We start from the raw sequence: 24,898 nt of genomic DNA on the forward strand, positions 1-24,898 counted from the left end.
TTAGCTCATGGTAAATTCCTTTTCACTGAGTGGCAAGAAGGCAGCTGAGTTTTGCTGCCATTTCCCTAAACTTTGTTATACCTTCAATTTGATATAAGGAAGATTTAACTACCGAACAAACGACCAGCGCACGCTTTGTGGAACATACATGCATACTTCAAAATGTCAGACGGGTGAAAATCGTCATCTATTGCACAAAAGACATCTCGCAGATTAGTTTGTTCTGGGTTTCATACATACTTTCCTTAGGTTATTGTATCACAAAAATTGTCAAATTCACCCCCCCCCCCAAAAAAAAAAAAATAAAAATAAAAATAAAAACTCTGCATAAAACATGAAACAGGTTTAAAAAAATAGTAAACAAAGTACTTGTCAAATCTTTGATATTTTGTCATTTAACCCCTTTGTCTTTTGATGTCAATCAACAAAGAGCAAATTTTAATCCAGAAATTAATTCTGGCTTGATTCACCTTAGCTTAAATATGATCGGGAAACTATCTCTAATTAATACCCATTTCCTACAAACCCTAAGTACTTCCTATACATCTTACGGAGGAGTTAACCCAACCATGGAGGTAGCTATTTATATCCCCCTTGCCCGACCAGGGCAAACACACTTGAAGCAAATAACGTCACGACGTCTAGGGAGCAGATCCCAATACTACGGAAGCTCCGAAACGCCACAAAGGGCCTCATTAAGTGACCAGTACGATCGCAAGGACAAGCACTAATTTCCCAAAGTGAGGACTTTAACGACACGAGTGACGTCTGTAGAGAGACTCAGCTGGTGATCTAAATCGAGTCTTAACCGGATTTAGACTCAAATGTCATTTTAGAGGAACTGTGTAATTCGCCTAACTGAACACTCAACCATCAGAACACTATCATTAGCTCACAACCGGACATTCCCCTATGTTGCTCCCCGAATGTGGCACAACCTCCCAGTAGTCATTAGAAATTGTAACTCTTTGCCAATTTTCAAGAAATCTCCTAAGACTTATCTGTATCAAATGTAACATTTTGTAGTATAGTTCCATTGGTTTGCACGCTATCGCTTTGATATTGTCGAAAAGGCGCTTTATAAATGCTCTATTGTATGTATGTACGATCGTTGCGATAGTGAAGTGAACATTATTACGAATTGATAGGAGTGTGACAAGATATTCTTTAGGGTGTGGTGATATTCATAATAACTACACATTCTCAAAACATGCATTCGTTTGCTCCTCTCTCTGTCCATGCATTTAAATATTTGCACATAGTATCAACATTTTCTTGTGGAGAACCCCACAGAACTCCCTTAAAGCCATAATTATACACTTTCGGAACAGAAGGGTTAACAGAAGGTAAAGGTAAAAGACTTCTCTTGAAATATTATTCCATGAAATGCTTTACTTTTTGAGAAAACACTGAAACAATTATCAATTCTCGACAACGAGAATTACGGATTTATAGTAAACACATGTCATGACACGGCGAAACGTGCGGAAACAAGGGTGGATTTTCCTGTTATTTTCTCCCGACTCCGATGACCGATTGAGCCTTAATTTTCACAGGTTTGTTATTTTATATAGAAGTTGTGATACAAGAAGTGTGAGCCTTTGGACAATACTGTTTACCGAAAGTGTCCAATGGCTTTAAGGAAACCTTTTGTTTTCCCTTTTGTGTTTTATCCTTGGTCGCCATTATGAGATACTGAAGAAAATGAGACCACTATAGATAAGTAGGATTTGAAACTTTGCAATGTGGGAGTATATAGGAGAGATGACTGAAGTACATATTGTTTTGAGTAATTGCCAACAGTGTCCAGTGGCTTTAAGAATTGAACATAATGAGTTGGTTCATGTCTCATTACTAGTCATAGCTTAGGGAAATGTAAACAAAATTAGCAAACTCATTGCCAGACCTTGTGTGTCACGTACCCATACTCGATAGTGACTGTAAATGGTCAACAATGGCTGCTTCGCACCCCAGCAATGTACACACTATACTCATAACGTGACTTGTTTGCATGACACTCCCTCTTACTTTAAGGTTTTTTTCTGGACAAGTTACCATGACAACCAAGGTTTAAATTATGCTTGGTCGGAGAGTTCGTGGCATTATACATTTATGGTGGTAGTTGACGTTATCGAATGGTTGTCTTGTATAGTCGTATAGTGGGGTCATATTTCAAGGGTGCACAGGGGGGTGCACCGTTTTGTTTCAAACTCGGGGGCATTTCTGGCCAAGTTTTGAGTTCGCCTTTAACAGTCTCTTGTCATCGCCTTAAAAAAACGTACGTTAACAGGTTTCTTGCATTAGATTTGGCGTATTACAAATACATATTACTATCAATAGGTCCACAGTCATCAAGTTATTACTTTCGGGTTTCTAGTTTGTCGGAATTGCCGTCAAAATGATTGCAACATTTTGCTTGTTAACTAAATGTTTCTGTGCCTGCCAATCATGTCAATTGTTTCCCATGGACACGTCACTCCAGAGCCCATTCACGGCATTAATCCAGATGAAATCCCAAAGCTAGCTACAGACTACAGGATTTATCAACTGCCTATCTTCAGGGACTCACACACTTTAGAGTTGATACAGCCCTTTGCGATTTGTTTTCCCCAGCCGGGCGAAACATTGTTAAACCCTAAGTCATTTTCATCGTTTGTAATGTTGTAGTCCTTTTGTTTGAGTGTTGGCTCTAAAAAGCGCCAGTTTGGTCTCGACGTTGCGAACAGTATACTCTGCTCTTCAGTCAATAGCTGATGAGGAACAGGGGGCTTCTGAACATGAGACTAGACAATCGACTATTGCTAGTCTATTAGCTTGTAAACCCACGGCTCATACGTCTTAACAGGGGCTTTTCTCGAAGCCACGCGCGGGCTATACAAGAACGGTTCGTGGAAAGCATGGCCTCAGGTCGACTTGGTCCCAACAGATGATACAGTGACGTTACACTGGCATGAATCTTTGATCTGAATGAAGGTACAATGCAGTTAAAGGCACTGGACATATTATTATTCAAAGTAATTGTTGGCATGGAAACTTACTTGGTAGCGAGCAATGGAGAGCTACTGATTGAAAGTATAAACGTAGTTTTTGAGAAAGAGGTAATTTCTCACTCAAATAATACTTGACTTCAGCTGAAGCCTGTTTGCATTTGAAAGCACAAACAGTAATGCAAAAAGGGTGTTTTTCTGTGATTATTTTCTTGCAACTTCGATGACCAATTCAGTCCAAGTTTTCATATCACAGATTTGATATTTTTGCATAATGTTGGGACACACCAAGTGAGAATACTGGTCTTTGATAATTACCAAAGGTAGTGCCTTTAAAGGAAATCTAATGGACCAGAAGCACTACTCCCAAGAGCTGAATAATGAAGGTCCGATAGAACATCATCTATTAAACTAAAAAGAGTCCCTCCGGACATGGACACATCCGACTTGTGTAAGCTGAGAGATGAATAGAGAGCGATTGGACTGTTGCCTGTCTATTCTTAGGCTTCGAGGAATAGTGTATGATACTTGGCAAGAAAAAGATACCGCGCAGGAAACCCTTAGCTTTTTGTCAATGATCAATTCAGGCTTGATTTCCTGTCACTTTTTTTTACCCAGTCCTCTTCAACAAATGATTGCATCTCAGAAAATTAGGCTTTACGGGTTGTTTTTTGTGTAAATAAATGACTTATTGGCACTAAATCGGATACTGCTGGATCAGCAAGCCATCTCTTCCGCCCGGTTTACTCAGAAAATGATTAAATCTTAGAAAGTTTAACTTCATATGGGTTGTTTTGTGTCAATAGCGAACCATTGGCTTCAAACTGGCTACTGATAGAGTCTTTGGTGTTGAAGATCTTTCTATGAGCTATTCATGCTCAATAAGCCATTGCTTCCACCCAGTATACTCAGAAAATTATTGAATCTTAGAAAATTTAGCTTTGATGGGTTGTTTTCTTTGTCAACAACGAACCTATTGGCATCAAACCGGATATCAACCACTATACAAACCATCGCTTCCCTCTTGTAGCTAAACTCGGTGAGAAAATGATTACATCAGCTTAGAATGTTGTTTTTTGTGTCAATAACGCACCATTGACATCAAACCGGATAATGATAGAGTCTTTGGTGTTGAAAATTCTATGAAGCCATTCATACTCATCAAACCATTGCTTCCTCCTTACTTATTAAACTTGATAAGATAAGATAACTCGGTGAGAAAATGATTACATCTCAGACAATTAAGCTTTAGGGTGTTGTTTTGTGTGTCAATAACGAACCATTGTTATACCAGTAACTGATACAGTGTTTTGTGTTGAAGATCTTTCTATGTTGCCATTCTCAACAAACCATTGCTTCCACCTTATAGAAAATTATACTTGACAGTTTGAAAACCGTATAAGACAAAGTGAGATTTTTCCTCGAACTTTGTTTCTTCGTCTCCTCTCTCTGGAATCGATCTACTTCCCACGCTGGTGTCTTCTTACATTCCGTCTTGAGAGGAGACAATTTGATCGAGCGAGGGGAGATGTGTGAACGAACTTGCACCGATCGGATCCGCAAGTATGTATCGTCTTCGGGGGGAAGTGAAGTGCCCCAAGGGCAAGTGAAGTGCCCTGAGGGTGATCGTGAAAACACTACCCGTTGGAACTCATTAAGCGCTTACACTGTATTAGATGTACAAGGGTATGGCACAGGAAGTGCAGTAGGAGTGGACATTTTACATGAACATGGCGGTTGTTTTGAAGGCACTGTACACGTTTGGTAATCGCTCAAAATATATATTAGCATAAAACCTTACTTGGTAACGAGCAACCGAGAGCTGTTGATAGTATAAAGCATTTTGAGAAACGACTCCCTCTGAAGTAACGTAGTTTTTGAGAAAGAGGTAATTTCTCACTAAAATAATAAAAGACTTCTAGCCAGAAGCCTTTTCTTCCTATCTAAAAGCACACTATTTTGCACAACAAGGGTGTTTCTTTCTTTCATAATTTTCTTGCAACTTCAATGACCAATCGAGTCCAAGTTTTCACATGCTTGTTATTTTATTCATATGTTGGGATAAACCAAGTGATAATACTGGTCATTGACAATTACCAAACGTGTTCAGTGCAGTTAAGAGTGCATCTTAAAAGCCACAACTGTTGCACAAAATTGTGTGCTTTGTACTTCAAGATATTAAAAGGCTTCTTAGATTCAAATGTTGGGGTGAAAGTTAAGAGGGTCGTTTCTGACAATTTTGTATACTATCATCAGCTCTTCAGTGCTCTTACCGAGTTATAATTTTTGAGTTAGTTAAACTGAAGCCATAGCCTACATTAACAACAAGAAAGACCGCATAGCGAGACATCATTAACGGACAACACTGGACAAACACTGCACTGCTGTATTAAAAGAATACCGGAAAGTTTTCTGATACATTCGAAATGTTACTTGCCATTTTCATGACTGGTAAACTTAATCAAGCTGTTCAGAGATGTATTTTGGTGAGCTGACAACTATTTAGACATTTATCATGCTGTCACCTTCTTGGTCATGCTCGCTGTATAACCAGTAGCAGTAATGGATGCTAATATTCATTTGACGAAAAGGAACCAGACTATTTTCCTTTCCAGCCTCGGTTTGGTAACATTGATTTGAATAATGTGGAAATCAAGATGGTCACACCATTAACAAGGTCTTAGTAGGAGGTGTACCTTTCCCGAAACTAATAATTTACTAACCTTTAATAAATATTATTGAAGAATCACTTTCCACCTGTCGGTAATTTCTGAAAATAGAAATCACGAGCTGAACAAATATTTAATGTTCGCGGATCGAGATCTGTGCTCGACTCGTATGTTTTCTTAACGTCGCATCGGGGTTGACATTTTCTTCAGCTGTCATCGAGGAGAGGAAGTGCCACCTTTTCCAGTCAGTTTGATTCAAGGCTCAATGTTTAAGTTTTGATTTTATCTTCTAAAATGATGCAGTAGGTTCTGCTGGTGCCTTTTTATGTAACTTGGCCAATATTGTTAGCCATACTTTGAGAATAATAATAACATAATAATAATAAACGTATTTATAACGCGCCTTTTCCAAAGGACACAAGGCGGCAATTACTTTTACGCAAGGTGAGTGGGGTGAAGATTTTTGAAATTATGAGACCTAGTATTTAGCACACCATGTAATGGTTTACAAGGTGCTACGTTACATACAGCAGCCACAGCCAGGAACACCGGGGCGAACCCCTTCTCTTTTCGATAAGCGCATGCACTGGGTTCTTTTACACGCGTTATACAACACATAGGACCAACGGCTTTACGTCCCACCCGAAGGACGAAGCAATGGTTAAGTGTCTTGCTTAAGGACACAATTGTCACGGCTGGGGATTCGAACCCACACTCTGCTGATCAGAAACACCAGAGTTTTAAGTTGCGCCTGAAGATGCCGTAAATGCAACATATAAAACTCACAAGACATGTTACAGGTTTGTCTCACATTGACGATCTAAAACAAGCCTAGACTTTCAGATATATTTCACAGTTATTTAGTCGGCTTGTGGTTATATATTCAAAGGTCAGTAAGTAATTTTCTTATTCAATAATGCCAAACAAAATATACTCGGCAAACTTGGTCAATAAACCCCATTTACCAGGAGCTCAAAAAAATGCAATAACAATTTTATGAAATCATGCAAATTACAATATAATAATACCTTACTCCTTTTTAGCACATACGATATGAAAACATGTTGAGAGCGGGTGGCACGATTGAGACACATTGCTGTATACATTGTCCATACTGCATCTTTACTATACAACTACCCAAACACTTCCACTAATTACGCAAACAGACTTAATGAGGAAAGCATAATACAAGTCTAATTGATATCTAGGGATTTCAGCCCTCGCCAGGGTGGTTGTTGAAAGTCCATGGCCTTGTTCGTAATGGGGTTTATAGATGTAAAGATGTTAAGTCACCGTGGCGGACGTAAAAGGCCAACTCAGAGTTGCGTAATGTATGGAACGCCGACAGGAGCAAATATTCCGATCAACACGTTTCCTTATACGTGTGCATAAACTATGAATGTTCTAAGAGTGTCGCCATCACACAGAGCTGCGTAAGCTCGTGGTGTGATGGTGTGGTATGTTGTGGTCTGGTGGGGTCTGCTGTGGTTTGGTGTGGTCTGGTGTGGTATATCCTTCACTATTTGCTGTTTTAACGAACATTTTGTCAACACAGGCCTTTTGTCAACACAACAATCAGGCTAGAGAACGTACTTTCACCACAAAATATCCATGTTTTATGTATCTCGTATCCTACAATTAATCGTTGTTTCTGTGGGTCAATCATCGAGGATGAGGGGAACCTTATGTTCTGATCAATGACTATGAAATATTCTACACATACCCATAACGATGACGTCACTAGAGAGGTTCAACGGAGGTAGTAGCCGAACGAATTATTTCAATCTATAAATTTATTATGGAGTACACATTTCCATTGTCAGGACCCATTCATTATGGACTACACTATAATGCAAGATCACCGGACCGTAATATGCATGGTTAAAGGCGCCGAGTGACCGCGTGATCTGAATTAATAGGTAGAACGCCCTCTTGGGATCAGCCCTGCATTACATGATTAAACGTCTTTCTGAGATAGGGAGAATGTAGCCTAGGTTGCCTATCTGACGGTCACGTGGTATGGATGTATCCTTTATTTCGCATTCATTTCGCAGTTAAAATCTACGTACACGTTTACATTATAAAACATCATTATAAGGATGTCGTGTACTTGTACGTTGTATCCAATGATATCGCTCTCACAAGCTTTCACCCTTGAGCTCACATTTCGTTTTTATTTTTTTTTTTACAATCTATCACATCCCTTATTAAACTTCCCATTAGACACTTTCGGGAAGCAGTATTGTCCAAGGCCCACACTTCGTGTATCACAACTTATATATAAAATAACAAACATGTAAATATTTAGGCTCAATCGGTCATTGGAGTCGGAAAAAAAAACCGGGAAAACCCACCCTTGTTTCCGCACGTTTCGCCGTGTCATGACATATGTGTTTGAAACAAATCCGTAATTCTCGACATCGAGAATTGATATTGTTTTAATGTTTTCTCAAAAAGAAAAGCATTTCAAGGAATAATATTTCAAGAGAAGTCTTTCACCTTTACCTTCTGTAAACCCTGTAAGTTATTTGTAAATCTGTGAACTTAAAAAAAAAATTCTGTACCGAAAGGGTCCAATGGCTTTAAAACATGGACCAGCAGTCTATAGACAATGCAGTCATTTATAACTATTCCATGGCATCCCTAAATTACTACGTCATTCGCGATCTTTCATGAAGTCATTTATATCGCAAGTCGTGACTATAGCGAGTGCAAGTCGTATGTTAACTGTCAAAATTTATCAAGGATGGGTGACCATATTGACGGGCATTGACGCTATAACGGAGCTTGGGTGAGGATAATGTTTTGTCATACAGTCACACATCACACATCACACATGCACATTCGGTAAAACTAAAACATACTCGGCATGCCAATAAGGCTTTAAAGGCAAATTATACAACTGTTTCATCTTTTTATTTTTTATTTTTAAATGTAGATAATACAATTAAACTATCAATTCCTAAATTGTTTTTTTAGGATATCGCCGAAATTCAGAATTGGTTAAAATTATGTCCAGCAGGAAAATTATCCGCCATTGGAATGGACACGTCACGAATGCTTCTCAGATTCAAATTTGTGGGATAACAAATTGATATTTTTTTTCCATAACCATATTTCTCTGAAGTGACATGATTTTCAAAACTTTAAGAAAACTCATGTACTGTTTAACTAAATAAGTTTTTATTTGGGCATTCATTTTAAGACTGATAACCAAAAATATAGCTTCCCTTTGAAGTTTAAATCCGCTTAACTGCTTGATTGGAAACCAGTCAACCCTTATTGTCAGTATCAGATGACACCATCACGTGGTCAGCTGATGTATTATACACCTGATGGTCACGTGGTTCAGCTGTATAAAATATCAGCATAGTAACATAGTGTCATAGAATCTCGACTTCAAGCAATAATCCCAACTAATTTTGAGCATGTTGCATTGAACATTAACCCAAGTCGGTTTTTCCCGTAATGTTTTTTTGTCAAATAGCCTACGTGTGGCATGACCTTTCTCAAACCGATTCACTAGTTTCTCAGAATTGTTGAAATCCGATCACCGTTTGAGTTTTTTCCAAACCACTCCATGGTGGATTTGGGATTATTGCTTGAAGTCGAGATGCTATAACACTATGTTACTATGGTGATACTATACAAAGCTGAACCACGTGACCGTGGTGGTATATAATACATTAGCTAAACGCGCGATTGTGTCATCTGACACTGACAGCAATGGTTTTGGACACTGTTTAAGTTTAATTGACTTGACCATTTCATGCACGATTTTTTTTCTTTCTTTCTGATAAATTGATCACATGGACACCTTAATGTTTACTCATTCTGAACAAAAGGAACCCCCCGCCCCGCCCCCAAAGAAAAAAAATCGCAACAGCACCATCAAGAGTCCTCTTCCCTAATCCGAAAAATGTTTGGCCATGTAATCTTTAATCTGCTAATAATTTTTCTTAAGGTATACAATCCGTCACGAAAGAGTCAATGTGCCAAGAAAACGTGCCTTTGTTAATTTATTCATTAACGAGTAATTCATTCATTTCCACTTTCTATAAGAACACGTATACCTCAGACCAATGTGACGTGATGGTCTCTTCGGTCGGACGGCTGTCTGAATAATTCATCTAAAATGGCATGTTTAATTTGAATGGGTCTTAACAGTGTATATGGATGTACGTCAGAACTTGAGAAAAATCAGACTATATCATGATTAAAAAAATATTTCATGCAATCGGCTCAAGTTGCTAAAAACCCTAGAAGTTATTCGCAAATTAAAAAAACTTGTAGATTAACAAACAGTTATTTGAATGTAAAATATAATATTTTGACAAAATCGTCCATTAAAAGACAAGTCCCAATTCGCCGAACTGCCATACCCGCTGATTTAATGCTTACTGTGCAAGTTTCCAGTTCATAGCGCTGCTATTGTAAGCACACACAATGACTAGGCCTAAATTAGGACTATTACTCTGTGCTCTACACAGATACATCATCAACCCCATCAGTTTATAATTAACTTGCTACACGGGAGATCTAAGTTTAATTTCACGAAATAATCAACATAGAATCGGTTTAAAGTTTCATAGCCTGATTTTCGCCGAAAATTTGTTATGATTGTTTTTCTTCTTACTCCATTCCAACTCACTTTAACCAAACTGATGCTGGACGAAATAATAGTCTGGTGCAATGTTTGCGCAATGAATTTAAGCATTCATTACTGTTGTTGGAAACAGGGAACATGTCAAGGTACTGATAGTCACGCACAGTGCATGAAACATGAATAAAACCATGACTTGCTGAGTTTCCGAGAACTCATGTCACACCAACGCACTATTACAATAACATGATTAGTGGTGACCGAATATTAACTTTGATCTTTGTGAAACTTTACACTGGTACAAAATGATCAAATACATAGCTTTGTCTCAATTATTGCGTGCGACAACAAAAGAACCACAAGAAATTACCTTTGTGTGTTTACGTTTTCTTTTTCCTTTGGTCTCAATTTTCTATCATATAAAAACACAAATCGACTCAATTTGACGTTCGCGAATCCTTTCAGACGTGTCGCCAATTATTGTTTCTTGAAAATGTATCATATCATCATATATCATCATATATCATAAGGTATATAATAATAAGAGACCTCGTCCGTCATTGATTTATATTATTATTCCACCTCCGATGTGCAAGAAAATGAAGATGGATGTTGCGTTTTAGATATAAAGTAGTGTTTGAAGCTTTGCATGGTGTGACAAAAAGACGAGTCCTGTTTGAAACGTCGAGATTAAACCGGTTCTTTTCAGAGCCAACACTCCCTCAAAGGAAGTTCAAATATGGTTAAACCCGCAAGTTTATTTATGTATTTATAGTTAAGACTTTTGATTTTTAGCATCCGCCAATTTTCAAAAATCATTTTATCCTTTTCTCACTGACATTTACACTCCGTTGTTGAGTTGGCATCTTTAGCAAACTGCAGCTTTTCATCAAATTCACTTCAGTCCAAACTGTCCCAAAGAAATCGTTCAAAATGCGCCCACACATTTCTTGCACTGATAATAATGCCTGACGGTGCAATGCAAGAATTCTTTAGTCCAAATCCGGAAAGACGATAATAATGCTACTCGGGTCTTATTATAGAGTTGCATGCAAATTAGCCTATAACCGTGGTTAATTAAAGAATCAAAAAGGTGAGATGAGTTGCTCTTCGATTTCAGTATTCATACATTTCCAATTTTGTAAGCCCCGACCTCTGCCACCGTTTGTGCTGGTCATTGATATCCATCCAATAACAGCAAAAGGTCGAGAGGCACTGTTGAAGCAAGAGCTTACGGGAGTAAGCATATTGAATTACATCCATGAGAAAATGGTACAGTTTTAATTGTTGATGTGGGTGCATATAACTATAGCAGCACATTACCGACTCATGAATTGGATAAAACCAAATATGTATCCCTTATCACGTACGTCCACGATAATTCCAACTTTGTTTTCGTGTATGTACACGAGAGGGATGGACGTCATATTCCCCCCATCCATATAATGAATACAGATTTCCGTTTAAAAAAAAGGGGACCAGATTGTTTGCCCTGCCAGACTCAGTTTGAACTACAAATGGTATGAATTGACTGTTATCGTGCGGCATCCATCTTAGTCATGTTTCCAGTAGCCAATAACAGTAAAGAATACCAATATTCATTGCACACACAAAGGAACCAGACTAATTGTTTTCCTTCAAGCCTCAATTTGGCTACAATGGTTTGGAATGGAGAGTCAAAATTCGATCTGGACTACATTGGTATGAAAGGTTATTTATCATGCCACCACCATCTTGATCTTGTTCCCTGGATCATATAATTGCAATGGAAACCATCATTCATTGCACACAAAAAGGAACCAGACTATAATTTCCTTCTAGCCTCGATTTGGCTAGAATGGTTTTGAATGGAGAAATAAAAACAAGATCGCCGCCAAAGGTTTATGAAATATAAACACCATGGCCAAGGCCATGATGATGATGAATACCATATGTGTCATCAACAGGTGGAAAACGCTCATAAATCTTGCTACAAATCATACATGCATCAATGGTTACCACGGCAATATATGGTTCACCGAATTGTGATTTATCCCCTCATATTATGAACGGATCAGCCGATTATTAAAGAGACTATACAACCACTGGAAGTAGAAAATAACTCATCTGTCTTCAAAAGTATTCAAAAGAATTTGTCGGCCTGCGAAATATAGACGTTGAAATGCTCATTTCTTGGATAGGAAAGTATGAGTGCATTAGTGTAAGCCAGAAGGGTATCTGTGTGTCTTTTGGACACCCTGGCTTAAATTTGGACATCCTGTTTTATCCGTTATTTACATGTCAATGTACTGTAAGTGAACAATTTTGACACCATGTTTTTAAATTTCCAGCCCCCTGGCAACGGTAACGCGGTAACGCTTCTCAGATTTAAATTTCGGGAATACATAAACAAAAATTTTACCTTTTTACATAACCACATTACTTCGAGGTGGAATAATTATAAAAATGCTTCAATCTATCGAAAACTGCTTTGGATTAAATGAGCCAGTATTGTTTTATTGCCACTAATTTAAAGAGTGATTACCAAGCGTTTAAATTTCCTATGGTAATATACTGTCAAAGACAAGTATTCTCACTTTGTGCATCCCGTCGACTCAATTGGTCATAGAAGTTGCAAGAGAATACTTATTAAAGAAGAATTTTTTTTAATATTTGAGTGAGAAATTACCTCTTTTTCAGAAACTACGTTACTTCAGAGGGAGCTGTTTCTCACAGTGTATTACACTATCAACAGCTCACCATTGCTCGCAACCAATTTATGCTAACAATTATTTTGAGTCATTACTAATATTGCCCAGTACCTTTACGCCTCTTACAGGCAATATCATATTATTATGGTCACACATGCTCATTACTCAACCATAAATTATTACAAGTGAAATTAATTGCCTGCCTGTGGCAGTTTGTCAAGTCAAGTAATATTCTTAGATAACATTTTTGATCATGTCAATTTATCACGAGACTTTAAGGTGCTACAGATTAAAGGTTGTTGACGCCTTTTGTGTTTCAAGATTTGGGCCATGACTTAATCCCTAGTTTAACCCCACGTAGATGTTATTTCCCTGATAAGTTTCAGGTTCATTCTTCGTTTTTGAGAAAAAAGGTGAAAATGACTGAGCGATGTTTTCAGGAGAGTCACGTTGTACGCTAAAATTATGTTCGTCTCCTGAGACGAAAATTATTTACGTGACATTGTTTTACTCATTTCTCAAAATAACCAGAGCACCTTAGCAAGTTAAATTTTAAGGGGAGCTTTCTACCATCAATATCTTCAAACCGTGTGTAAGTTAATGTAAATATGTTGATATTGTGTTTTGTGTCGTACAAAAAGTACCCAAACCTTTCAAAGGCACTGGACACCTTTGGTAATTGTCAAAGACCAGTCTTCTCACTTGGTGTATCTCAACATAATATGCGTAAAATAACCAACCTGTGAAAATTTAGTTGAACTCAATTGGTCGTCGAAGTTAAGATGCGTGAGAAAAATGGAAGGAAAAACACCATTGGTGCACAAGTTGTGTGCTTTCAGATGCTTGAACTCGAAACCATAAGCTAAGGTCTCGATTTCAATTCAAATATTTAAGTGAGAAATTACTTCTTCTCAAAAACTACGTTACTTCAGAGGGAGCTGTTTCTGGCAATGTTTAGTACTATCAACAGCTCTCCCTTGCTCGTAACGAAGTAAGTTTTAATGCTAACAACTATTTTGAGTAGATACCAATAGTGACCAGTGCCTTTAAGACGCTTACCTCCGTTACTTCTTCGTGTAATAAGGTACCTGAAACAAGAACTACAATTCCCTGTTGATCGAACGATGGTGAGATGAGCCGGCTAATTTATCTCCTGTATAGTTTGTTGCTTACACGAGGTCGAAGACAACAGAGCCTGCGGTTTATCGTGAAATTGAGGCTCGTAGAATCCCGGGGTTCAAATTGACATGCATTGCTCCATCAGGCAGTCTCCAAGATGCTATACGTGTCTTTAAACCCCAGCTGTGTCTTGCTGTGTCACCTCAGATCTCCCTATCAGACAAAGTGTAGTACGAATATTTTCATCTCTTGATCACCGTTTATGATTAGCGTCCAACATGCTTTTCAGTGACATAATACACCATACTCAGGATTATCGCACTTTAATGTGTTGGATTGCCCCTGCCTGCAAGACCTTCACGACAGCTACGGTATAATATGGTGTTGCGCTCAGATACTGTGAACGTTCCACTGGCTTGTAGATGCACTGTTAATATAATATATCTCACCGTTTTGCTTGCAACCTCCTACGTCATCAACACGTCATGCTGAGGATTGTAAACAGTAACTATTCAAGTTGAAATACAACAGAAACAAGTATTCTTTCTGGACACATGTCACACTGTGAAATCCAAGACCCACTGCCCTTATAATACCACACGATGCAGTGCGTAAAGGGAAGGGCAGAATGATATTGTTGTGAGGGAGGGCACAGTAGAATGTCACTAAGACATTTTCGCGCCTAAAATTGCTGGGGCTTTCTATGCACATGCATTTCGCAAATGTCAACAAAGGGGCTAAGTGTGTAGGGTATTATAGCATGACAACATTTATTTGATAGAGTAAAACTTTTTTTCTTTTTTTTCCATGAGTGAGTTGTAAGATTTAGTGAAGGACTTTTTATTAAATACATTTCTAACAAAGAGGGATCACCTGTTACGATTATGATCTGTGCCTGGCAACCTTCCTTGGCAACGTTCTCGAAACAGATGGCTGTTTTACTACTGGTGCACTGTACTTAAAGACACTGGACGCTATTGGTAATTGTCAAAGACCAGTCTTGTCACTTTGTGTATCTCAGCATATGCATAAAATAACAAACCTGTGAAAATTTGAGCTCAATCAGTCGTCGAAGTTGCGAGGTAACTGTAACAGAAAAACACCCTTGTCACACGAAGTATTGGCTTTGATTTCGTGACCTCAAATTCTAAATCTGAGGTCTCGAAATCAAATGCATGGAAAATTACAATTCTTTCTCGAAAACTACGTCACTTCAGGGGGAGCCGTTTCTCACAATGTTTTATACCATAAACAGCTCCCCATTACTCGTTACCAAGTAAGGTTTTGTGCTTCCTAATAATTATTTTGAGTAATTACCAATATTGTCCACTGCCTTGAAAAAGTGCATAATTTCGGAAATAATACATTCTTTATATAGTTTGTTTTTATTTGTTTTATAGAATCTGAACAAAAGAATACAAACTTGCAGCAAAGAATTTGCCTTCTGCCTCATGCAAAAAAAGGACAATAAAAATGTTTCAAAACGTGAGGCCTTTACGGTCCCGTTCAGATTATTTTTTTAGTGTTGATTTATGGAAGTTTCTACAGGTCATTTTGCTACATCCTCGGACAGCAAATTTTCTCAATGATATCATTGAGATTTGCATCGGTCGTTTTTAATAATAATATTAATGAGCGTGGGTTGTACAACATTTTTACTATGGAGTTATCGTTTTCGACGACGGATGGCTCTGGCTCTGCGACGGTTGTCAGCCAACCGTTGTCGTTTTCAGCACAACAAAGATTGATCTCAAGTACTGTCGTAGAATTTGAGGGACGACCGTCCTCAAAGCCGGCACATGCGCAGATGACGCCAAATGTCATTACCGTCGCAGAACCATCCGTCGTCGAAAACGAGAACTCCCTAATAACTCAGCTCAACTGATCTCCACTATTCATTCAATCATGTAACAGCCGTATACATTCATTAATGCAACAGCCGTATATAACTGAATCAGGAAGGGACCTTGTGTTTCGTTCGAGGTCTTATAATAAAGAATTTGAATTTAGATGCGACGTTTTCACCAAGCACCTAATAAACTACACACGTTTACATAATAGATGACACTGCGTTTCAGGTCACCTGGAAATTTGTTACCTTAAAGAGAAAGTGTGAAGTTAAAGCAATCGCACAACATCGGTAAACAGTAATAGGCCCACACTTCGTGTATCACAACTTATAAATATAATGAAACCTGTGAACATTTAGGCTCAATCGGTCATCGGAGTCGGGAGAAAATAACGGGAAAACCCACCCTTGTTTCCGCACGTTTCGCCGTGTCATGAATTGATAATTGTTTTAATGTTTTCTCAAATAGTATAAAGCATTTCATGGAATAATATTTCAAGGGAAGTCTTTCACCATTACCTTCTGTAAACCCTGTAAGTTATTTGTAAATCTGTGAACTTTTAATTTTTGTTCTGTTTAGGCCATGGGGATGAATAAGTTAGTGTCTGATGGGTTCGAGGTTGAAATCATACTTGATCATGCTGTAACCATGTTTTGTGTGACTGCACTAATATACATTACAAGGCAAACACTGTATCGTATTTAATTAGATACTCCGAACTATTATTTTTCTTCGGGTTTATTTCCATGTACTGATTGATCATTTTGTTGAACCGTTTTGTTGTTGTTTTTGTCTGCCTTATTTTACCTTTTTCTTACAGGCAGTGGACACTATTGGTCATTACTCAAAATAATTATTAGCATAAAACCTTACTTGGTTTATATGAGTAATGCGGAGAGGTTGATAGTATAAAACATTGTGAGAAACGGCTACCTCTGAAGTACCATAGTTTTCGAGAAAGAAGTATTTTTCCACGAATTTGATTTCGAGACCTCAGATTTAGAATTTGAGGTCTCGAAATCAAGCATCTGAAAGCACACAACTTCGTGTGACAAGGGTGATTTTCGACGACCAATTGAGCTCAAATTTTCACAGGTTTGTTATTTTATGCATATGGTGAGAAGACTGGTCTTTGACAATTACCAATAGTGTCCAGGGCCTTTAAGCAGCAATGTTGTTTTTAACTTATAGACAGCGCAGAGCATGAAACTTAAAACTTGACAAACTTTCTTCAGTTATCTCATCTGAGTTTGTGGTCTTATCCTATACTTATACTTCAACGCTAACCATAGCGTTCAACACCTCCAGGCGTCTTAAGTTACATCCTCTCTGGTGACTTTCCCCCTTGATCCATCTTCTCGACAATGTCAATGAATCCACTGAAAGCTTCAAGCCATAGATCAGGGGTTAGTGCGAACAGGAGTCAGATAAATAGTATATGAGTACAATCTGCTTAATATAGCCCCTGACGCATAGCTTCGCTAAGCATCTCAGATCAAGTCTTTATGCCCGATCAAACTCCAGGGAGCAACTTCCGTTGAATTGGCGTCTTCAGTGACGTAAGGTAAATTTTGACGTGGAAATATGAGCGCGTAGTTTGATCGTGTGGCGATCCAAAAGAAAAAAAAGGGCAGACTGTAAGAATAACTTTGTATTAAGTATTGTTTGGAACAGGTTCTCAGCTGGCTTTTGGAGTTACTTGCTGCAGCTGACTTTAAAGGCAGTGGACACTATTGGTTATTGTCATACACGAGTCTTCTCACTTGGTTTATCTCAACAAATGCATAAAATAACAAACCTGTGAAAATTTGAGCTCAATCGGTCGTAGAAGTTGCGAGATAATAATGAAAGAAAAAACACCCTTGTCACACGAAGTTGTGTGCGTTTAAACGGTTGATTTCGAGACCTCAAATTCTAAACTTGAGGTCTCGAAATCAAATTCGTGGAAAATGACTTCTTTCTTGAAAACGTCACTTCAGAGGGAGCTGTTTCTCACAATGTTTTATACTATCAACCTCTCCCCATTACTCGTAATCAAGAAAGGTTTTATGATGATAATTATTTTGAGTAATTACCAAAAGTGTCCACTGCCTTTAAAGGCAGTGGACACTATTGGTAGTTAATCAAAATAGTTGTAATAGCATAAAACCTTACCTGGTAATGAACAATGGAGAGCTGTTGATGGTATGACACATGAAAAAGAAACGGCTCCCTCTGAAGTAACTTAGTTTTTTGAGAAAGACGTAACTTCTCATTAAAATAATAAAAGACTTCTGCTTATAAGCCTTTTGTTATGCATCTGAAAACACACATAGTAATAAAACAAGTTTTTTTTTCTTTCATTATTCTCTTGCAACTTCGATGACCAACCCAAACGTGTACTTGTTATGGTATGCATATGTTGGGATACACCAAGTGTGTATAAACTTAGTAACGTTTTTTATGTTATAAAGTATAAATATGTTGATGTTGTTATCCTGTGTTTTATTGCTTGCGGTTGTCAGCACCATGAAATAGTGATTCAGCGTAAACAAGTCATAGTCAGAGACGAACAATTTGGTTATTACCCCTCTTTATCTGACGGTCTTAATTGATTGGAATGGTCATGTTTGATTGTCATCTATCAAATATGACGCAGGTGTGCCATGCTTTATATGCATTTTAAATTATGTCAACGAGATTTATGGTCATAAACATGTTCTCTTATTCTCACCCCGACCTAGTTCAAGGAGTATTACATGAATAAGAGATGTTGATGACTTTTTTTTGGTGTGAAGTCAGTTGGGTATAGTCATGTGCACTTTGTAGAGATGAGATTTAAAGGACAAACAACGCGTCATGTATCACCTTTAAATCCCCCTTGCTATCTGCAGACTAAATAGCCAGCAGTAAAAACACACTGTATAAAACAAGTTTCAAATAACCGCTTTCACTCGCTATAGTCTCTGTTTCTCTGTATTGATGAGCTAGTGGCTGTGTTTCCATGGTAACTGATATTGATCGTTCCCGATTTCTTTCGTCGTGTGTGTGATGTAATGTAGTGGTTGATGAAAATGTGTACGATGGTTCCCAGCAGCTATAGGTAGTTGCTGGTTTCCACAGTCGCTGGTTCTCAGCGACCCTCTTAACGTGAGCACTGCTGTAAAGTGAAGGTGTACCAAGGTTTTGGGAAACGTTCGATTTTTTTAAAAATAAATTGCACCTTGTTTCGCTTTGAATGGGCCGTGGTTTCAAAAAAAGTCACTGAGAATTTCCATAAATCGTTTCATTTGTTGTGCGGACTAATTAAACAAGATAAATATAATCGTCTTAAATCTTTTTCGAAACGTTCGCGTGAGTCTTTTGACATCCCTAAAACAAAACGAAGAAAAAACACATTTTCGGTCGAGGATTGCCGCGTTTTAAGTGAAAGCCTTTTCGAAATCAAGAGTAACCAGACTTCGTCCCCCACCACCACACATTAAAGCTTAATGTACGAAGAAGTTCAAAACTGAATAATATGATCAAAGTCCAAGTCAAGAAGTCAAGCATCAATCGTGATTAATGAGGTCAAAATAACATACGTGTGTACATGACGTCATATGAGAAGGGCGCCCTCGACGTGAGGTTCAAAGAAGGTTGCTCATGTGCCTATCCTTGACGCTGCGCGTCAGGGATGTTTGTTTTTCATTATGTTTTACCTCTAAGATGGAGGCGTAAAGAGGTCAGTGCGTACAAGGTCCTTAAAAACGTGAGATGCCATTCTCTTTGGTATTTCATCTGACATTACTCGTCTGTGATCACAGGTTTACAGAAAACATACACGGTCTAATGATTATGTTAGTAGAAAACATCCCTTGAAATAGTTCTGTCTAAAACGTCATTTTATCGTAACCATGATGGACGATCGACCCCAAGCTTCTACAAGTTTGTCAGTTTATGGTGGATAAACATAAACTGCTTGCAGTGCCAGCAACTGTTTTATTAGCAAAAACAAATTCTGTGTTGTGCCTTTATGTTGTTTTTCGGCTACTTTCAATTAGGGTTTTTTTGTACCTAAGGATACAAAAAAATATTGTAAGATTTCTGTTATGGAAATGATTTTGGTGTTACGCAAGTCTGCTGAATATATTAATTGAATGATTTTGTTTGGGCGTTTTTTTGTGTGGGGGGGAGTTGAGGGGGGGTTGAACAAAGAATTGACTTTCAACCCCAAAAATCATTTCAAAATTTAACCAGTCAGTTTCCCTTGTGGTTTATACGAATATTTTAATTAAAATGGAATTACGCCTCATTTGTGCGAGTGTTCAGCAATTTCCTTTTGTTAATTCTATATATATAGAGGGTTGCCCTCTGTAAACGCGGAACAATCAACACACGATCAATGGCGGCCATTTTAAAGCTGGTCGTCATAGCAACCATAGAATCAAGACAATGGGTGCATGATTAATCGGATTGTGCAGTTTCTGTTGTAGAGGGTTCTGCCTTTTTTTTCTCTGCTCCACCTTGAGCATCACACAGTTGAGTTGAACAGAAAGACAACTGGAAATAAAATGAGATGCGAAAGAAGAAACCAAAACATGGACATCCCTCTGAAGCTAAGTGCTGGTCAAACGACTTTCAGAATCAAGTATATTAAAATATTAATATTAGAGGTGCGGTTTCCGTGAATTTTTTGTCAAACTTCAACCTTGTTTTAGTGAAACATTCAATCTCAGATATTTTTTAGCAATAAAGTATTATTTTATTTATTTTGGTTTAACCCATATTCACCCTTCACCGATGTGTGTTAGCACTGAATATTCGTTTTTTCCGAGTTTTGTGAAGAAAAAAATCACAGGCATATTTCTCGGGTGGGATTCGAACCCGTGATCTTTGCCCGGTCAAGAGCAGATGTCTTACCAACTAGACTACCGAAATTGCCCGGGCTAGCTATCGTTACGGTGCCCGCTGCTTAAATATAGGATTTGAGCTGCCACTGCACCGCAACGTTTTCAAAGATGTTAAAATTGCATCTTTATCCTCTACGTAAATTGAGCATCTATTAAAACAACAAATGCTATTTTAATAGATGTGAATAATATTAGATGTATAATATTATTATAGTCTTCTAATCTTATTCTAAACTCTTTATCAAGTTATGTATTCAACCTTCTTTAATCAACATTATTTATTATCAAACTCATTAAATTAAACGGTGAAAATTTTCAATCTTTGCATTTGGGATTTTATAAGAATATTGAGTTGATTGGGGTCAGCATACTTTCTTATAATATTTACTGATTTGAAGACGGGGGCCGGGAGCGAGCATTGATAAGGGATCGAGAGTGACCACCTCCAGTCATTCTCAAGGCAGCTCAATGAGGCATCAACCTCTTTCACGCATCATGATGCACAGTCGAATCAGAGACCACGTGAAGGCCCCTGGCTTTCATAATATAAACAGCCTTCTAAAACACATCCCTCGATGGGAGCCATGCATCACCTTATTGCTATGGCAACCGTAGTGTTTACGATGGCCGTGTGGATTTCATTTCATAGAACTAAAGATGAGGGGAGGTGGACAAACAAAGTTCAATAGTGCTGTATAGCATGTCAGGGTTGTATAGCTATGGCCCTAAAAAAATATGTTTAGCGTCGTGCCTTTCTGAAAACAGGAAGGAGGAGGGTTTGCCCCCCACCCCCCCCCCCCCCCATTTTTTCCAAGTGCCGCCCGACACATCTTTTAGGAAAACCGACTGGGCTTTTTGTATACAAAAATTGTGAACATGTATTTTTTTTTTTTTTTAAGGAGCTGGAAGCCTTTAAATAGGAAGCGGGTGGGGACGCTAAACAGTTGTTTTTTATCTGGCGTAAAGTAAATGTTTTTCCAACGATTTGATTTCTGCATTGATCCTGTGAATTCCCGTGAATTCCTGTGAATTCCTGTGAATTCCTTTGAATTCGGGGATATAATTCGCACAAGTAGAGTCCAATCAATACAGGGATCTCTACTTGACTATGTACCTCGACATCACAAGGTTGACGTCTTTCATTGTGTTCACACCTTCAGCTAGCTCGTTTCCATGACAACCACTGCCTGCCCTGTTTCTGCACCAGTTGTCACTGGCACATACTATAAGAATCAACGAATTGGAATGCAATTTGTGCCTTGGGTAATTTATTATCTATTTTTCCGAAGTGTCCAGTGGTACAGCAAGACTCGACATTCAAATCGTCTATACGTCAACACTATGCTCTATACTTCTCAATTCAAATTCATCTTGAAAGCCAATTTATGTTTTAATTCTATATAAATGAAGATGTATATACCTCCCCCCAAAAAAAACTTGTGAAATTGCATTTCAAAAGGGGGCTGGAGTATGTCCATAGATGAAGTAGACCTCATGCATTGACGTCATCCAGCCGCAATCTTAGAGGGAAAACGGTGACGAAACAATCGAGACGCACAGATTTGTACGCGCGGGGCACAGTATTGGCCAATGAACAACCTCCTTTTGACCTCTAGGTGAGGGCGCCCTACTGAAATGACGTCATGTGCATCCATCAGGTCTACAAACCCTAACTGGAATACACAATCTGAGCTGCATACCTTCTCAGATTCAAACGTGTGTGCATGGAAAAGATGTTGTGTGTATACATAACCACATTATTTATAAAGTGAAATGTTTCTCAGAGTGCTTTCTATCCCGCAAAACTGATGCAGGCTTTAACCCAAAGTTTGTATTGCCACTAATTTTAAGAGCGAGAACCAATTGAACTTCTCAATCTCAAAATAACTCAGAAAACTAAACGGAATTTAAGTATATGGCCCAGTGATTGACGGATAATTCACTGTTTCGTTCAAGTAGAATCATCCAAGATTATCCCAATTTGAAATGTGCTTTTCTTATCAACAGAAGTCATTGAAGTGGTTATTCCTCGCTCATCTCATGTGATCTTCACCTTCTATTTAGTGCATCATCTATCTGACATCCTAAAATCACCCGCCAGCCTACTTATGAACTAGTCTTCCCTCGATCCCAGATGAGATGTCCATTGTGTTATACAGGTGAGATCAATCAAGTATAGTGGACAATCATTATGACTTCGGCTTTTTATTAATTTGTGTTTAGCCCGACAGGGGAAGGGTTTATGTTTAATGAGTTTCAATTCATTATCGAAATCATTTAGGTGGAAAGGAGTATGCGGGTTTTATAATTATTTTCCGGTAGGGTGAACCGAATGCTGGTGGGAGTGCCTTTGTTTTAAACAGAGTGCAGTAAGATCACCTCAGTGTTTGTTGTTCCCAGAGGCAAAAACACTGTCATGACAAAGCCATTAAGGGGAAGGTAATACATTTACTCCAAAAATGTATGACTACCAAAAAACTTACTCGGTTTAAGGAGCCCTGGAGAGATGTTCCCATTACAAAGTATTATTAGAAATGACCCCCTTTGAAGTAATGTAGATTTAAAGAAAGAGGTAAGTCTGAGAAAGGCTTCAGGCATGAAGCCTTTCTTAGATATCTGAAAGCTACACATTTTTTGCATATTATGGGTGTTTTTCTGTCATTATGTATTTATTGCTCAAAAAATAATGTTTTCTTACCTGAATATGTGAGCAGTAACTGATGAGGAAAAACTAGACATCAAGTGCTTCTTGAAACATCCAGTGAACTTGTGTATTGTAATCCAGTCTTATGCGTATGATGTAGCATTTGCAAGCAAGACTTCTTCGTGAGTCCGGGTAGAGCTCAGTCAGAGCACAGCAAGTCCTTTTTATATTATGATCTAAGGTATCACCAATTGCTCCATCTCTAATGCAGAAGATTGTCAGTATGAAAACCTCTACGTGGTGTGTGCGTGTGTTACCATTAGTGACAACCGGACTGCCACTGTTGCAAGCCCTATACACTCCACTGCATCATGAAAGGGTGCTGCATGACTCTGATTGTCTCTGATTGTCTATAATTTCACTCATCAATGCCGACGGTGGTTTAAAGGGTTTTGATACCTTCTGTAGATCAAGTTTTTAGGCATGACATGAATCCCCTATGACTCTTCCCAGATTTATTTATTTATTTTTTTTTTTTTTTGGGGGGGGTGAATTACCCCCTTTATCAAAAACTACGTTACTTCAGAGGGAGCCTTTTCTCACAATGTTGTATACTATCAACAGCTCTCCATTGCTCGTTACTAAGTAAGTTTTTCTGACAATTACCTTGCAGAGTATTAACTACCCTGCATTTAATGGTGAGTCTAAGTGTTGTTGTTTTTTTTTGGGGGGGGGGTTTAGAATCGGGCCCAGGACTTCTAGGAAATCGTACCCGTTGCTTTTTCAACAAAAGTAAATTATGTAAATAAGAAATTAGGTTTAGTCAATGACAAAAATGTGTTAGGAAAAAAATAATTTATCTGAAAATGTATTTAAGTCAGGTGCGTTTTGCCTATCAGCGTCGTCTGCTCCATTAGCACGGAGTATCTCAGACACAATCTGCTGACAGGAATCATTATCCAGACATAGTAAACACACTTATAGACTAATAGATCTGAGGACTCGAAATCAACCATCTAAAAGCACACAACTTCGTGTGACAAGGGTGTTTTTTTCTTTCATAGTTATCTCGCAACTTATAGACGACCAATTGAGTTCAAATTTTCACAGAATGTTATTTTATGCATATGTTGAGATACACCAAGTGAGAAGACTGGTCTTTGACAATATTACCAATAATGTCCACTGTCTTAAAGCAGTCTGTTCAATAGTTTATAATCCATTTGCGTTGTCGTTTAAGTTCTGAGCTAGAAAACACAATTTTGCGAGATTGTAAACTCATACCAAAAGGTCATTCGCTAATGAGAGTGTTGTAGTAAAATAGAACTGCTTTGTTGATGTCATTTCTACCCAGCTGTGCGAACGTGATTACAACAGTAATGAGAATCATAAAAAATAGCTCATTCAACCTTAAGAAAATGTATTTAAAAAAACTACCCTTGGGGTAAAAATAGATTTTATGTCA

At 38.2% G+C, this 24,898-nt stretch overlaps 1 protein-coding gene across 4 annotated transcripts in view; it reads right to left on the reverse strand.

The window, feature by feature from the left end:
- Positions 1 to 23,698, reverse strand: part of LOC117303139 (synaptotagmin-1-like) — a 37,344-nt gene extending 13,646 nt beyond the window's left edge. Inside the window, exons 1-2 of one of the 4 annotated variants that reach the window (XM_033787241.1) lie at positions 23,488 to 23,698; positions 14,009 to 14,281 (exon numbers count right to left, since the gene is read on the reverse strand). The gene's annotated coding sequence lies outside the window, so the exon portion shown is untranslated. Of the gene's footprint in view, positions 1 to 5,710; positions 5,758 to 14,008; positions 14,473 to 14,517; positions 14,540 to 23,487 lie in introns of those variants that run through there. The other 3 variants (XM_033787243.1, XM_033787242.1, XM_033787244.1) reach the window with 3 other exon arrangements.
- Positions 23,699 to 24,898: the final 1,200 nt, after the last annotated feature.

The sequence above is a fragment of the Asterias rubens genome, chromosome 19, assembly GCF_902459465.1.
Source record: "Asterias rubens chromosome 19, eAstRub1.3, whole genome shotgun sequence".
In the NCBI taxonomy this organism is placed as follows: domain Eukaryota; kingdom Metazoa; phylum Echinodermata; class Asteroidea; order Forcipulatida; family Asteriidae; genus Asterias; species Asterias rubens.